This window comes from Bos mutus, chromosome 10 (assembly GCF_027580195.1).
Source record: "Bos mutus isolate GX-2022 chromosome 10, NWIPB_WYAK_1.1, whole genome shotgun sequence".
Lineage (NCBI taxonomy): Eukaryota > Metazoa > Chordata > Mammalia > Artiodactyla > Bovidae > Bos > Bos mutus.
This window is the reverse complement of record NC_091626.1, coordinates 25640703-25654843: the sequence shown is the minus strand read 5'-3', so window position 1 is coordinate 25654843 and position 14141 is coordinate 25640703. Positions and strand designations below refer to the sequence as shown.

Sequence of the window (14141 nt, the reverse complement as noted above, 5' to 3'; positions counted from 1 at the left end):
AGTTGGAAGATTTTAAAGTGAGTTTCTAAGAAACTGGTTGGTAAAGTATTCCTAATTACATGGTTCCTTCAGCTCTTTCCCATGATATAAATCACAAAGGACCTTCATATTAGCAGTTTAGGCTGTGTTTATAAAGGATGCCTGTTCACTAAAAACTGCAATCCTGTTTGTCATAAGGACTTGTTTAGTACCCAATTAACCTTTCACTTAATCTCTCTTTAGAATTAGGAGCCAAGAGACCACGCTTCAGTACCAAATACAAACACCCAACCTTATGGCCTTTAGTTTGCACAGTGTGGAAGTAACTGGGTCATGAGCTAACACCTAAATAGAGGCGTGTGAAAGGTTTACCTCCAGTGGGACTTCAGCATCACCTTATGGCTTCTAGGTTACACTGTGTGAGTTATTTCTTCTGTGGCATTCAGTATCTCTCGTCAACAGGTGCATGACAGGCCAGGTCAAGAATTCAAGAGTTCTTAATGAATGGGGACATATCTGGAGTTTTATGCTTGATGATATCTTGTCCCCACAGTAGCAGATGCCTTCTAACTTTCTGGAAATGAAATCTCAATCTTATAATGAATACTAATCCCTGGCAAAAACTTTGCACCGTCTTTTTTTTTTTCTCTCTCTCTCTTTTCAAATTAGTTAAACAGAATTAGTCTGATCTGTAGGGTTAGATGCCCTCTGTGTATTCTGCAAACTCTGCTAAACAATGTATGAAGATATATATCGCCTTCCTCTTGAGCCTCCCTCCCACTTGGTAATCCTATTTTATTACTGCATAGTGGCTTCATTTTAAAGATAGAGACATCAATGGATATCCATCCACTCTGCAAGTGTATAGAGCTTGTTGGTTATAAAAATTCAAGCCAAGGCCCAGCATTCATCGTAGCTAAAATTCTGTTCTTTCATGATATTCTGCTAATCATTTTGGAGTCATGTTCATTTCGTTGTATTTGTTTGAAAGTGAAAGTTGCTCAGCCATATTTGACTTTGTGCGACCCCATGGACTATACAGTCCATGGAATTCTCCAGTCCAGAATACTGGAGTGGGTGGCCTTTCCCTTCTCCAGGGGATCTTCCCAAAGGGATCAAACCCAGGTCTCCCGTGTTGCAGACGGATTCTTTACCAGCTGAGCCACAAGGGAAGCCCAAGAATACGGGAGTGGGTAGCCTATCCCTTCTTCAGCGTATTTTCCTGACCTAGTAACCAAACTGAGGTCTACTGCATTGCAGACGGATTCTTTACCATCTGAGCTTTTGTTTGAAGCATCGAGAAAATCTGGGCAGAGGATGAGATGGTTAGATAGCATCACCAATTCAATAGACGTGAATTTGAGCAAAATCTTCACTAATAGCTTAGTCAGTAAAGAGTCTGCTTACAATGTAGGAGACCTGGGTTTGATTCCTGGGTTGGGAGGATCCCCTGGAGAAGGAAATGGCAACGCACTCCAGTATTCTTGCCTGGAGAATCCAATGGACAGAGGAGTGTGGCAGGCTACCGTCCATGGGGTTGCAAGAGTCGGACAGGACTCTTGCAGGACAGGACAGTTTAGTGACTAAACTACCACCACTGGGGGATAGTGAAGGACAGGAGAGCCTGGTGTGCTACAGTTCAGATATAACTGAGCAATGCAACAGCAGCAACTCCAGCAAATTAAAAAATAACTTTTCCAAAAATAATATGTACCTACAAAAATGCAGGAAGTATATCTGAACATAAAATGAAAATGACCATCTGTAATGTTGCTGTCGAGAAGTAGTTGTGATCAGCATGCACTAATAACGTGCTCTCATAGAACCCAGGGCATACCATTACGGGGGGGGGGTGACCCATACCAGTGGTTAATGAAGGACTGACGTGGATGGTGGCACCCAGAAATTCTTAAATACCTGTAATGGTATGTGTTAAACATAATATCACCTACACTGCAAGTATTTATATGAACAAGTTGTTGACATTTCATTGTAGAATAAAGAGGGAGTCTCTTTAAAGACAAGCTGGGCTCTGGCCTATCCTGGTTAACTTTTGTTTTTAATGCTTTTAGGGAGAGAATTTTGGTGTCGGGTGTATTTCTCTATGTAGGCCTGTGACTTGTTTTTGTTTGATTTGTTTAAGTGAAGGAGCCTTGAAAGTAAGCTTATTATATGGAACAGTAGGAGAACACTGTGTTTTTAAAGGAAATGTCTGTTCCCTGATAGGAAAGGCAAGAGACTAGGCTGCATATGGTAATTCTCCAAGGGTAATTGAGTTCAGGGTCCCTCCTGGACTTGTTTTTAATACGCTGTATCTCTCCTGTGCCACATTCTGTTCCATGTACCCCTTCTCTTTGCTTCCTCCCCCATCCTGTAAGGTAAACAATGCAGCATTGCAGAACCCTGCGCTGACTCACATCTCCAGTATCCCACTTCATGCTTTGGTTTACAGTAAGCCCGGGTGTTGTCTGGTTTTCAAATCACCACACCACAAGGAAACAACAGACATCGCCCTGGATCTGAAAGTATTTGCCCTTTGTGATGTTTTGATCATTTCTGAGGATTTGTTTGCTGGCCTCTTTCTCTGAGGCTCAAAATAACTTGGTATGTATGCCACAGCCCTCTTAGCTTCCAGAGGGCTTCTTTTAAGTGCCTGTCCTTAACAGAAGCATTCTCTCTGAGCAGTGATGCACTTCAACCAGTTGGCCAGTAATGAGCCCCAGAGTTTCTTGTCCTGAAGCCTTAGTGGTGTAAACAGAGCAAATGATGAGAGCTTTGTCCTTTGTCCTCTCTTCCAAGTACAGGGTGTAAAAGTTGTTTTAGAGGAAGTTTGCGTTTTGTGGTATCACTTGGTTTTGGTCCTGTGTCCCTTTAGATTTTAGCCTGGAATTCTTTGGGAAACTCCACCCCTGGAAGAAAAGGAGGATTTTTAAAAGAATTGTGTCAGCAGCTGTCAATGTTGGTAAGAACACAGCACTGTCTTTGCAGATTTTTTAGTTATACAGCAACAGCTTGTGGCATTTTACTTTTGCAATGGCAGTCACTTGCACTGAGAGGCTGATTTGAATTGTATTAGTCAAATAGCTTCATTTTAAATTATTTTATAACTTTGTATTGTTGTAAAACACTCAAACTTTGATTCCCTGATGTTATAAGTGTGTTGTTAGTTTGACATCAGATTAAGATCTTTGCTTTTAAATGGTTGAAGAAAGCAAATTTTAATTTGTTTTCAAAATATTTTTATTAATAAATAGTAATCGTATCTTTTCTACCAGTTTTACTTATGGGTAGCTTCATATGACATTTCCATTTTGCATGATTGTTTTTAATGTTCTGAACTGTTGTCTTTTTATTCACAGTCTTAGGGTTGTATATGTCATTTGATTTTCTTGCATAACGCTCATTAGATGTATTTCAAATTTGTTTATTTTCAAGTCCAATGCTAAAGCTATAAATAACCCTCCTTATTTTTAATTTGCACTTTGACTCTTAACAAGTTATAACACAATCTCTCTATGAGTCGGTTCCTGATTCTGTTAAATTTACTCCTCCTTCACAAAGATAGCTTGATAGGTATTTGTTTGTTTCACATAAGATTTCAATGTAATCTCTTTTTGAAAAGGATTTGGATTAAGTCATTTATTATTGGTTTCTCAATCCTCATTTTCATTCCTTCAAAATGGGTTATCTTTTTACTTCTCCTTCCACATTTCCTTCCTCTTTTTTTGATATGAAAGATACGAGGTGGACCATAAGAAGAGATTTTGACTTTGTTCTAAGTGAAAGATGGGAATGAAGTCAAGTTCAGGTAGAGAATGAAAGGTCAGCCTTATGTGGGAAGAAAATTAGAAAAGAATTCAGGTGAGAAATTTGTCGTCTTAAAACTTAACCCATCACAGGAATTGGTACTGGCACCCCACTCCAGTACTCTTGCCTGGAAAATCCCATGGACAGAGGGGCCTGGTAGGCTGCAGTCCATAGGGTCGCTAGGAGTCGGACACGACTGAGTGACTTCACTTTATTTTTTCACTTCCGTGCATTGGAGAAGGAAATGGCAACCCACTCCAGTGTTCTTGCCTGGAGAATCCCAGGGACGGGGAGCCTGGTGGGCTGCCGTCTATGGGGTCGCACAGAGTCGGACACGACTGAAGTGACTTAGCAGCATTATTTCTTTATCTGCGTCTTTGTTGACCCAAATCATACCAGGTCACTTCCATCTTCTGAGCTAGGTCTTTGTTTTTTCTTAGTAGATGGTCAGTTAACAGAAAGTCTGACTGACTTGCTGACTTGTTAACTGCAAGAAAAAAATAGGCTCCCTCTCTTCTTAAAACCGCCATTCTAATTTCCTACTGGTGAATTCCTCCTTCATGGATTCTGTGAGGAAGTTGAATACCACCCCCTTTTTTTTTAGTTGAATCTTCTTCCCTAATATTATGTAGTAGATCCCTTTTTTCCTAGAGAAGTGTGAGATGTTATTTTGTCTTCAGTTTTCAAAGTAAAAGGCTCCCCTGTTGCCTCGTTTCCAGAGAGGTGGTTTCCAACCATTCCTACTTGAGTTTTTGTGGAACATTGGTCTTCCGTAAATTGGTGGGATTAAAATTGTGTCCTGACATTTTGCTGCATTCTTTGAGATTCTTGGAGTGCCCAGGTGGTCTATGAAACCACAGTTGGGAGTGACTGTGTGGGCGTCCATCCTTTCATCTCTTACATCTGGCAGAGTGGGATCTGGGCTTCAGTGTTTCTCTCCTGCTTCCTCTGGTTTGCCACTTCAGATCTTTTTGGCTTCATTACTAGGTCTCTAAATTTCATTGTCAAGTCCACTTTCTTCCAAATGTTACAAAACAGAACCAGAGCCATGATGCATTTTGGTTTGTGTCTGTTTTTGGCATTTCTGGATACAGAAAGGGCACAGTAGGCCCCTTCTTAACACGTTTCGATGCTTGAAGAACAATAAAACATAAAAGAATAAAAAGTCTAGTTTCTTTATGTTGATATATGGCAAAAACTAACACTGTTGTAAAGCAGTTATCCTCCAGTTAAAAATAAATAACAAAAAAATAATAACACCAAACTGTAATATCTATTTTGGGTGGAAAACTGTTAAAAATAAGTGTATATTTCTTAAAAAAAAAAAAAAAAAAAAGTCTAGTTTCTTGTTAGGTAGTTACTGTCCTTTCCAGACTCCTCCTTTTTTGGTTGTGTTTATTGCATGTAGCCCACCACTAACTGCAGTCATGGGATGTTGCTTTCGCATATGATCTGCAGGATAGTTTCAGATGGTTTCTTAGTGACTGTTCTTTAGCGCAGAAGAAGATGCACTTATTTCAGTTTTGTGCATTTCTCCCTCCAAGTGCACAGGGCCACGTGTTCTTTGGTGCCAGGATGCTTCCTTACAGTTCTGAGAGGACTTGGCCTGTTTTCCCAAATGAGATAATGGACACAAAAATGCTCTCTAGTAAGCTACAAAATGTCATAAAGAGGATACTGTTGTTACCATTATTCTCTGCTTGAGTGGCCAACTATAAATACTCTCTGTTCGTTTCATGACCTCCATCTGAGATCTGGTTGCGTCTGACATTGCTGTTTCCAGGGAATAGCTATTTCTTGATTAGGCCGACTTTTTCCTTCTTAGACCTTTTGCAGAAGAAAAAGCTCCACACATTGAACAAATGTAGCATAACAAATATTACATTCAAGCAAGTGGTTATTATTTCATAATATTTACAAAGAAAGGAGTCCCTGCCCTTTATATACAGAAAAAGTTTCTATTGGCAATGACCCTGAAGTTCCTGGCCCCATGAAAAATAACTGGTTCTAGGAGTCACAATTTCTGGGTGCCCGTCTCACTTCTTACTCAGCAAGAGGACGGTTTCTCTGACAGATGGACTTGTAGATTTTGTTGAGCTTTCATACAGAATACAGCGTGTGTGTGATTTAAATCCTTGCCCTCGAGCTTTTCAATTTGTGCACAGTGATGTTCTTGTGGAGAGGGGTGTGACCTGGACCACAGAGAGAGAACTTACAAGGAGAATAAAGGTTGGGGGTGGGGGGCATTTTCTTCCTCTGCCTCCCATCGTAGCTGGAAAGTGGAAGTGTTGTGGTGAGATGCTTCTTCTGCCGCAGATACCATCTGAGCGGGTGTCTTATTTGTGGGGCAATGCCAGCTCGCATGTTGAAGCTGGCCTAAAAGCTGCTTCTTCATTGGCAGCAGCTCCTCATCAGAAATGCTTTCCTGCATTTCATGGTAAACCACTGCTGACACTGATGGGGAATTCTGAAAAGACCGTGTCATGGTGATTTGACATTCCTTGAAGCTGGTCAATAGTTTACCTCAACAGGCCTTTTGGAATTGTTTCAAAACACTAATCGCACGCTGACAGCAGCTTGCCCTGTTGAGGGGAAGAGTTGGGCTGATTATTGTACGTATTCTAAGACTGCTTGATTAGGGGGGCATTTCTTAGCTTACCCTGTCTGTTCTTTCCTTTCCACTGTAAATGGAACTTAAATTCCATGAAAGACTGTATTGTAAGTCCTAGTTTCTGGACTTATGAAAATTCTGAAATTTGCTTTTCAGAATTTTGGATTTTGTAAAGTACAGTGTTAGCTAGGGCAGACCAGAAAAGTTGTGTCAGTTACCTTGGAAGTGATGTCTTTGTTGAATAAGGAAAAGAAGGATACAGTAGCAGTGGAAACACTTGATTAGGTCCAAGGAAAACATTTTAGCTCTTCTTAGGATACCATTCTCTGCCTTCAAAGGAGAGATATTTAAACTTGCCAGTTACTTAGGCATTTAAAAAAATTCAATTCTCTATTGAATTTGTTACAGTATTGCTTCTGTTTTATGTTTTGTTTTTTTGTCCATGAAGCACATGGGATCTCAGCTCCCCGACCAGGAATCGAACACACACCCCTCCAGCTTTGGAAGGTGAAATCTTGACCTCTGGGCTGCCAGGGAAGTCCCTGCATGGGCATTTTAAGTTGTTTGAAATTACGGTAAAGTCATGTAGTGTTCAAAAAAGGGGACTGAAATCAGCAGAGCATAGAAAGTCCAAGTTGTCGCTTCCACAGAAACCAGACCTTGTTCGTGTTATATGGACTATAATTTCTTATCTCCATCTCTAGCAAGAATAATTCATACTCCACATGAGATAAATTATCGCCTTCATTGGGCCATTTGTTAAAAGTTCCACCTACTGGTGAGTAAATTAACCTAGAGAGCATGTTCTGTATTTAGAATGTTTGACTAATGTAAGGAATCCAGTGTTTATTAGTCTATGACATACATTTTAAGGATAAGTAAATAAAGACCCAAATGCATAGTTATTTGTTAAAAATAACAAAATAAGTCATTTGAAGAGCAGGAAACAGATGGGCTCTTGTATCCTTCTTTCTAGAAAAGCTAATCCATGTTGACACAAGGCATACATCATTCACAAGAGAGATTCTAGTCTTTTGCCAGATATTCTTTCTTTATTTGAGGCATGTATGATACCAATCACAACAGTTGTCAACTCAGGTCTCTCCATTCAGTACATTTTCCATAAGGTAGCACAAAGGAATTAAGGTTCATTCCTTGAATTAGGAACCTTAAGGTTAAGGGAGAGGAAGGTGGCAGGCCCATGGATCCACTGTGCTGGAGGATAAACCTACTTCCCAGCACCCAACGCCCATGGATCCACTGTGCTGGAGGATAAACCTACTTCCTAGCACCCAACGCCTTCCTTTGCTCTGTCCTCCATGCTTAATGAGCTCCTATGCCTTCCCACAGTTGAACTCTTCACCCTGTCTGTCTTGTGGACCCCTCGCCTTCTCCAGATGTGAATCCTCTAGTCCTGGCATTCCCGTCTTCCCCCTGCCCATCTCTTCATGCATGTTCTTTGCCTGTAAATATTCTTCAACTCTCTTTCTCCAGCACAAATGTTCCCACCCCCTCTCAGATCTCTCGTTGTCTCTTTCTTGTTTCCAGTGCAGGAAAAACAAGAAGTGGGGCAAGGGGAAGAACTAGTCCATCAGTGAAAAATCCCTTAATTCTTCTAGTGTTTTGGGAGTTGTTTGAGGGACGCCAATTTATAATACACCTGCATTAATACACATACAGTAAAATGTATAGATCTTAAGTGGCCTAAGATTTGGGTTGTTTCTAGTTATTATTGGCTGTTAGGAATAAGGCTGCTAGAAACATTTTTATAAAGTCATCTTGTAGACATCTTATTTTCATACCTCTTGGGTAAATACCTAGGAATAGAATTGTTGGATCATAGACTAGATGTTTGTTTGACAATATAAGAAGCTGCTGAATGTTTTTCCAAAGTGGTTGTGCCATTTTATGCTTGAGTGAGTAATAATTTGTGAGCCTTCCAGTTGCGTCACATTCTTACTAGTGTTTAATAGTTAGCTTTTTGTGTGTGTGTTGGAAGGTGGAGATATTGACTAATATTCTCTGAACTGAGATGGAACTTTGAAACTCTAGAACAAAACAGGCAGCTCCAAAAAGTGCAATTAGGAAGTTTCTTGTCAATTACTGGGGGCTTCCCTGGTGGTTCAGATAGTAAAGAGTCTCCCTGCAGTGCGGGAGACCTGGATTCAGTCCCTGGGTTGGGAAGATCCCCTGAAGAAGGAAATGGCAACCCATTCCAGTATTCTTGCCTGGAAAATCCCATGAATGGAGGAGCCTGGCAGGCTACAGTCCATGGGGTCGCAAAGGTCAGACACGACTGAGTGACTTCATTTTGTCGGTAACTTACATACCTAGAGAGAAGCAAGTCCACACCTCTAGGAACCAAGGTGGTTCTGTGTGAGCAGCAGGCATTCTTCCAGTTTTCATATCAAAGGCAAAGATAGAGCAGTAGGGCACCTGCCTGGCTTGGGTGCCTTCACTGGGAAGACTAAAGCTACATCACCCAGAAACAAGAGGGCAGGCGGGACTGCAGACATAGGAGGCAGCTGGCAAAATGGAGTCAGTGTGGTTCAGCCACACAATTGTTGGGGTTTTGTTGTTGTTGTTTTGCTCTGTTTTGTTTAATTTTTGCTAATTCTGGTAGGATGAGTCCTCCTGTAATGCGGGAGACCTGGGTTTGATCCCTGAGTTGGAAGGATCCCTTGAAGGAGGGCATGGCAACCCACTCCAGTATTTTTGCCTGGAGAATACTGGCAAGCCCAGAGGAGGCTGATGGGCTACAGTCCGTGGGGACGCAGAGTCGCACACGACTAAAGCACAGCACAGTAGGATGAGTATCTCATTGTGATTTTTAATTTGTGTTTTCCTAATGATTAATAATTTTTATTTGTGTTTTCCTGATTAGTGATTTTGAATATTTTTTCATATGCTTATTGGCTATTCATCTTTTTTTTTGGCATACTCTCTTGATTGTTTTTCTAAAATATTATTGAATTATTGTTATTGATTTGTGAGGTTTTTAAATATGTATTGCCTATACATATTTAAATAATGTATAAATGTGTGCAGATATGTAACATAGACATATATATGTATGTCAGATCCAAAATCACTGCAGATGGTGACTGCAGCCATGAAATTAAAAGATGCTTACTCCTTGGAAGAAAAGTTATGACCAATCTAGATAGCATATTCAAAAGCAGAGACATTACTTTGCCAGCAAAAGTCCGTCTAGTCAAGGCTATAGTTTTTCCAGTGGTCATGTATGGATGTGAAAGTTGGACTGTGAAGAAAGCTGAGTGCTGAAGAATTGATACTTTTGAACTGTGGTGTTGGAGAAGACTCTTGAGAGTCTGAGTGACTGAACTGAACTGAAGCATATATTTATATTCTTTTTTGATTTTTAATTGAAGTATAGTACAATATTACATGTTTCAGATGTGTAACATGGTGATTGATAATTTTTAATATTATACTCCTTTTATAGTTATTTCCTGTGCTGTATAGTATATCTTTATAGCTTACTTGTTTTATATATAATAGTTGGTACCTCTTAATCCTCTACTCCTGTCTCACCTCTCTCCCCTTCCATCTTCCCACTGGTATCCACTAGTTTGTTCTCTGTATCTCTGAGTCTGATACTTTTTTGATATATTCACCAGTTTGTTGTATTTTTTTAAATTTCACGTGAGATACCATATAGTATTTGTCTTCCTCTGGCTTATTTCATTTGGCATAATTCCATACAGGTTGTTGCAAATGGGAAAATTTCTTTTTTTTTTTTTAATGTCTGAATAGTATTCCATAGTGTGTGTGTGTATATATGTGTGTGTGTGTGTATATACATATATAGGTATATATACACCATATCCTTTCTATTCATTCATCTGTCAATAAGACATTAGGGTTGTTTCCATATCTTGGCAATTGTAAATAGTGCTGCTATAAAACTGAGATACATGTATCTTTTTGAATCAGTGTTTTCTCCATACCCCCCTCCACCTCCCCCCAGTTATATACCCAAGAGTCAACTTGCTGAGTCATATTGTAGTTCTATTTTTAGCTTTTTGCGAAACCTCCATACTGTTTTCCACAGTGGCTGTGCCAATTTACATTCCCACCAACAGTGTATGAGGATTCCTGTGTCTCTGCATCCAGACCAACATTTGTTATTTATATTCTTTTTGGTGGTAGCCATCCTGACAGGTATGAGATGAAATCTCATTGTGGTTTTAATTTGTGTTTCTCCAATGATTAATGATATTTAGCATCTTTTCACGTGCCTGTTGGCCATCTACAGTTTCTCTTTGCAAAAATGTCTATTCAAGTCGTCTGCCAATTTTTTAATTGTGTTGTTTGTTTTTTAATATTGAGTTGTATGAGCTATTTATGTATTTTGGATACTACCCTTTATTGGTCATTTGTAAATATATTCTCCCATTCAATATGTTGACTTTTCATTTTGTTGATGATTTCCTTTGCTGTGTGAAAGTTTTTAAGTTTAACTAGGTCCTATTTATTTTGGTTTGTATTTCTTTTGCTTTAAGAGAGAGAGATTTTTATTAATGGTGTCTCTTGATATGCAGAAAGTTTAACCCAATGTATTATTTTTCATGGTTAGTACTTGGCTGTGAGTTATCTAAGAAGTCTTTCCCTTTTCAATAGAGGGAATGTGTTTTTTTGTGTTTACTTAAACATCCGTTAGTGATAACCTACCTTTAATTTTTTTGTATATGAAGTAACATAATTATTGAGGTGTTGTTTTTTCCCCCCATTTGTTTGCTAAAAGATTTTTTTCCTCTTACAGTGAGTTGTTGTCTTGGTTGATAATCAGTTAACCATATGTGTATAAATCTGTTCCTGGACTATTTTTTGTTCCACTGCTCTATTTGTCTTTTCTTATGCCAATTATACACCGTCTTGAGTACAGTAGCTGTATTATAAGTTTTAAATCAAGTAATTAAGCCCTCTAACTTTGTTCTTGCTTTTCATAATTGTTTAACTATGGTAGATCCTTTGTATTTTCTTAGAAATTTTAGAATGAACTTGTCATTGTTTTTTGTTTGATTCATAAAAGCCTGCTAGATTTTGATTGGGATTTCATTGAACCTGTTTTTTAATTTGTGGAGAACAGACATTTTGATAATACAGAGTCTGCTTTCCACAAACCTCTCTACTTAATTCTCTCAAAGTTTTCTAGTTTTCAGTATAGAAAATTTTCACTTCCTTCATTAGGTATATTAGGAATTTTCATTGACATTTTTTCTCCTTCATTTATTCTTATATCAAATATTTATTAAGTAGATATTATGTGACTGATTTTCTTATGCTCCTCAAAATGATAGTGTTTTAAAGTTTTAAGATTTAAAAAATTTTTTTCTACCTTTTACTTGCTAGAATAGAAACATATAGTTGCTGTTTGTAAATTGACGGTATATTCTACAAGACTCCTAAATTCACATGCTAGTTCTAATATTGTGTGCGTGTGTGTTATTGACATACATAGTCATTGCTAGATGTCTGTGAAAATGACAGTTTTACTTCTTCTTTTCTATGTTTATACCTTTTTAAACTGCTTTTCCTGGTCGGACTGAACTAGCCAGAACTTTGAGCTCAAGGTTGATTAAAAGTGTTGAGAACAGAATCCTGATTTTAGCGGGGGAAAGTACTGTATTACTCTGTGGCTTTTGCTCTTAAAGCATTGTAATTCTGTGGTCTCCTTCTTTCCACATACCCAATTCTCAAGATTCTCAGCCTGTGTATTCCTGGGCTTTCTTTTGCTCGTGACATAATTACATTATCTTCTCTGTTTTCTGCCTCATTTCCCAAGGAGTAACACCCCTCTTTTTTTTTTTTTTAAATTCTTCATCTTGGTTCTTCTCCTTCCATGAAAAACAGCTTCTTTTTTTACTGACTTCTCATCTTCTCATTCATTATTTTTTAAAATAAATTTTATTTATTTGTTTACTTTTGGCTGTGCTGGGTCTTCATTGCTTTGCACAGGCTTTTCTCTAGTTGTGGCAAGCAGGGGCTGTTCTTTGTTGCACTGTGTGGGCTTCTCATTCAAGTGGCTTCTGCTGTTGCAGAGCACAGGCTCTCGGCACAAGACATCCAGTGGCGGGCTTGGCAGTTGTGGCTCACGGGCTCTAGAGCTTGGGCTCAGTAGTTGTGATACACGTATTCAGTTGCTCTGCAACATGTGGATCTTCCCAGACCAGGAATGAAACCTGTGTCCCTTGCATTGGCAGGTGGATTCTTTTTTTTTTTTTTTTAATTGAAGGATAATTGCTTTACAATATTGCTTTAGTTTCTGCCATGAATTAGCCATGGATATACATATATAAATATGTGTGTGTGTGTATATATGTGTATATACACACACACACATACACATATATCCCTCTGTCTTGAACCTCCCTCCCACCTCCCACCCTTCCCCACCCCTCTGGGTTGTTACAGAGCCTTGATTTGAGTTCCCTGAGCCATACAGTAAATTGCCATTGGCTGTCTGTGTTACATATGGTGGAGTATATGCTTCCAAGCTACTCTCTCCATTCCCCTTACCCTTTCCTTCTCCCCACCCCCCCCACCCCCCAGCCACCTGTGTCCAGAAGTCTGCTTTCTGTGTCTGCATCTCTGTTGCTGGCAGGCAGATTCTTATCCACTGTACTACCAGGGAAGTCCACTCATTCATTTCTGTATTCATTCCTGTATTTATTAAGTGGGTGCTTTGTGACTCAGCTGGTATCTGGGGCTGGTATGAAGCATGGGAAGTGCTTTGAAAGAATGGGTTCCTTGGAATTCCCCGGTAGGGCTGGCTGTCTCACCTGGTCGTCTGCTCAGAGAGAAGGCTTGCCGGGGGCGATGATGATGCTGCCTCTCGTCCTTCCTGTGCCGAGGCCCAGGACTAGGGGCTGGTTCTCCTTTACTCCTCAGCATGTCCTCACACCTGTTCTCAGTTGTTGCCATGTCATTTCTCCGGGCACTGTTTCCAAAAGAATAGTTGTCAGAATTATCCTGTGGCGCTCACTGCTTTGTGCCCTGTGTGCTTTTATGTGAAGTGTTCCCTAACAGCTCTTAGCACTGGACAGTAGTAACATGTTTGTCTCGATCTTTAGCGACGCTGTAGAATTTTATATGCGTCAGAAGCTTAAAAATGGTTTTGAAATAAGGAGCTCAGTGAAAAATGTTTTTGTTAATTTGTATCTTATATTTCATTGCTGGATAGATTTTTTTTAATTGCGAAAATACTTTCAAGGTGTATTGATGTCACAGCATAATTTTTTTCTTGAAATACTCACATGGAGGCTTCCTTTCCCTCCGAGGACCTGGGCAGTGGGTGGCTCTCTACCTGGTGACTGTGGCCACAGCAGGCTCCATCTTTGGAGAACACATGTCTTTGAGTGCCCCGTCTTCAAGATTCCTACCTGGAGTTTTTCATTTTGTTTTTTTCACCCAGTGTCTGCTTTTCTCTTTTTGTCAGAATGCCTCTTATTAAAAAGCTCTGCTTATTTTTTTTAAAAGGAGATACAAACTAAAGATTAATATATTTTCAGATCATTAAATTTTAAAGCTATAAATAGTGTCTTAATGCTAATGGAATAGATACGTGAAACATCGTTCAGTGATTTCACTGGAATGAAGGTGAAGCAATTAAATGTACTTAAAAATATATAAATTAAATTATGTATTTCTTGTTTCAGGCAATTGTATTTGCCTTAGTACGCATTAAATGTATCTTTATAGTTTTACCATCCTTAAGCAT

The 14141-nt window shown here is 39.3% G+C and overlaps 1 protein-coding gene across 14 annotated transcripts in view; it reads left to right on the top strand.

The window, feature by feature from the left end:
* The window catches only part of SIPA1L1 (signal induced proliferation associated 1 like 1), a 385127-nt gene that overhangs the window by 192196 nt on the left and 178790 nt on the right, over positions 1 to 14141 (top strand). The window contains exon 1 of one of the 14 annotated variants that reach the window (XM_070377622.1): positions 2923 to 2941. The exons of the other annotated variants lie outside the window; for them this stretch is intronic. The gene's annotated coding sequence lies outside the window, so the exon portion shown is untranslated. Of the gene's footprint in view, positions 1 to 2922; positions 2942 to 14141 lie in introns of those variants that run through there. 14 annotated transcript variants of the gene reach the window in all.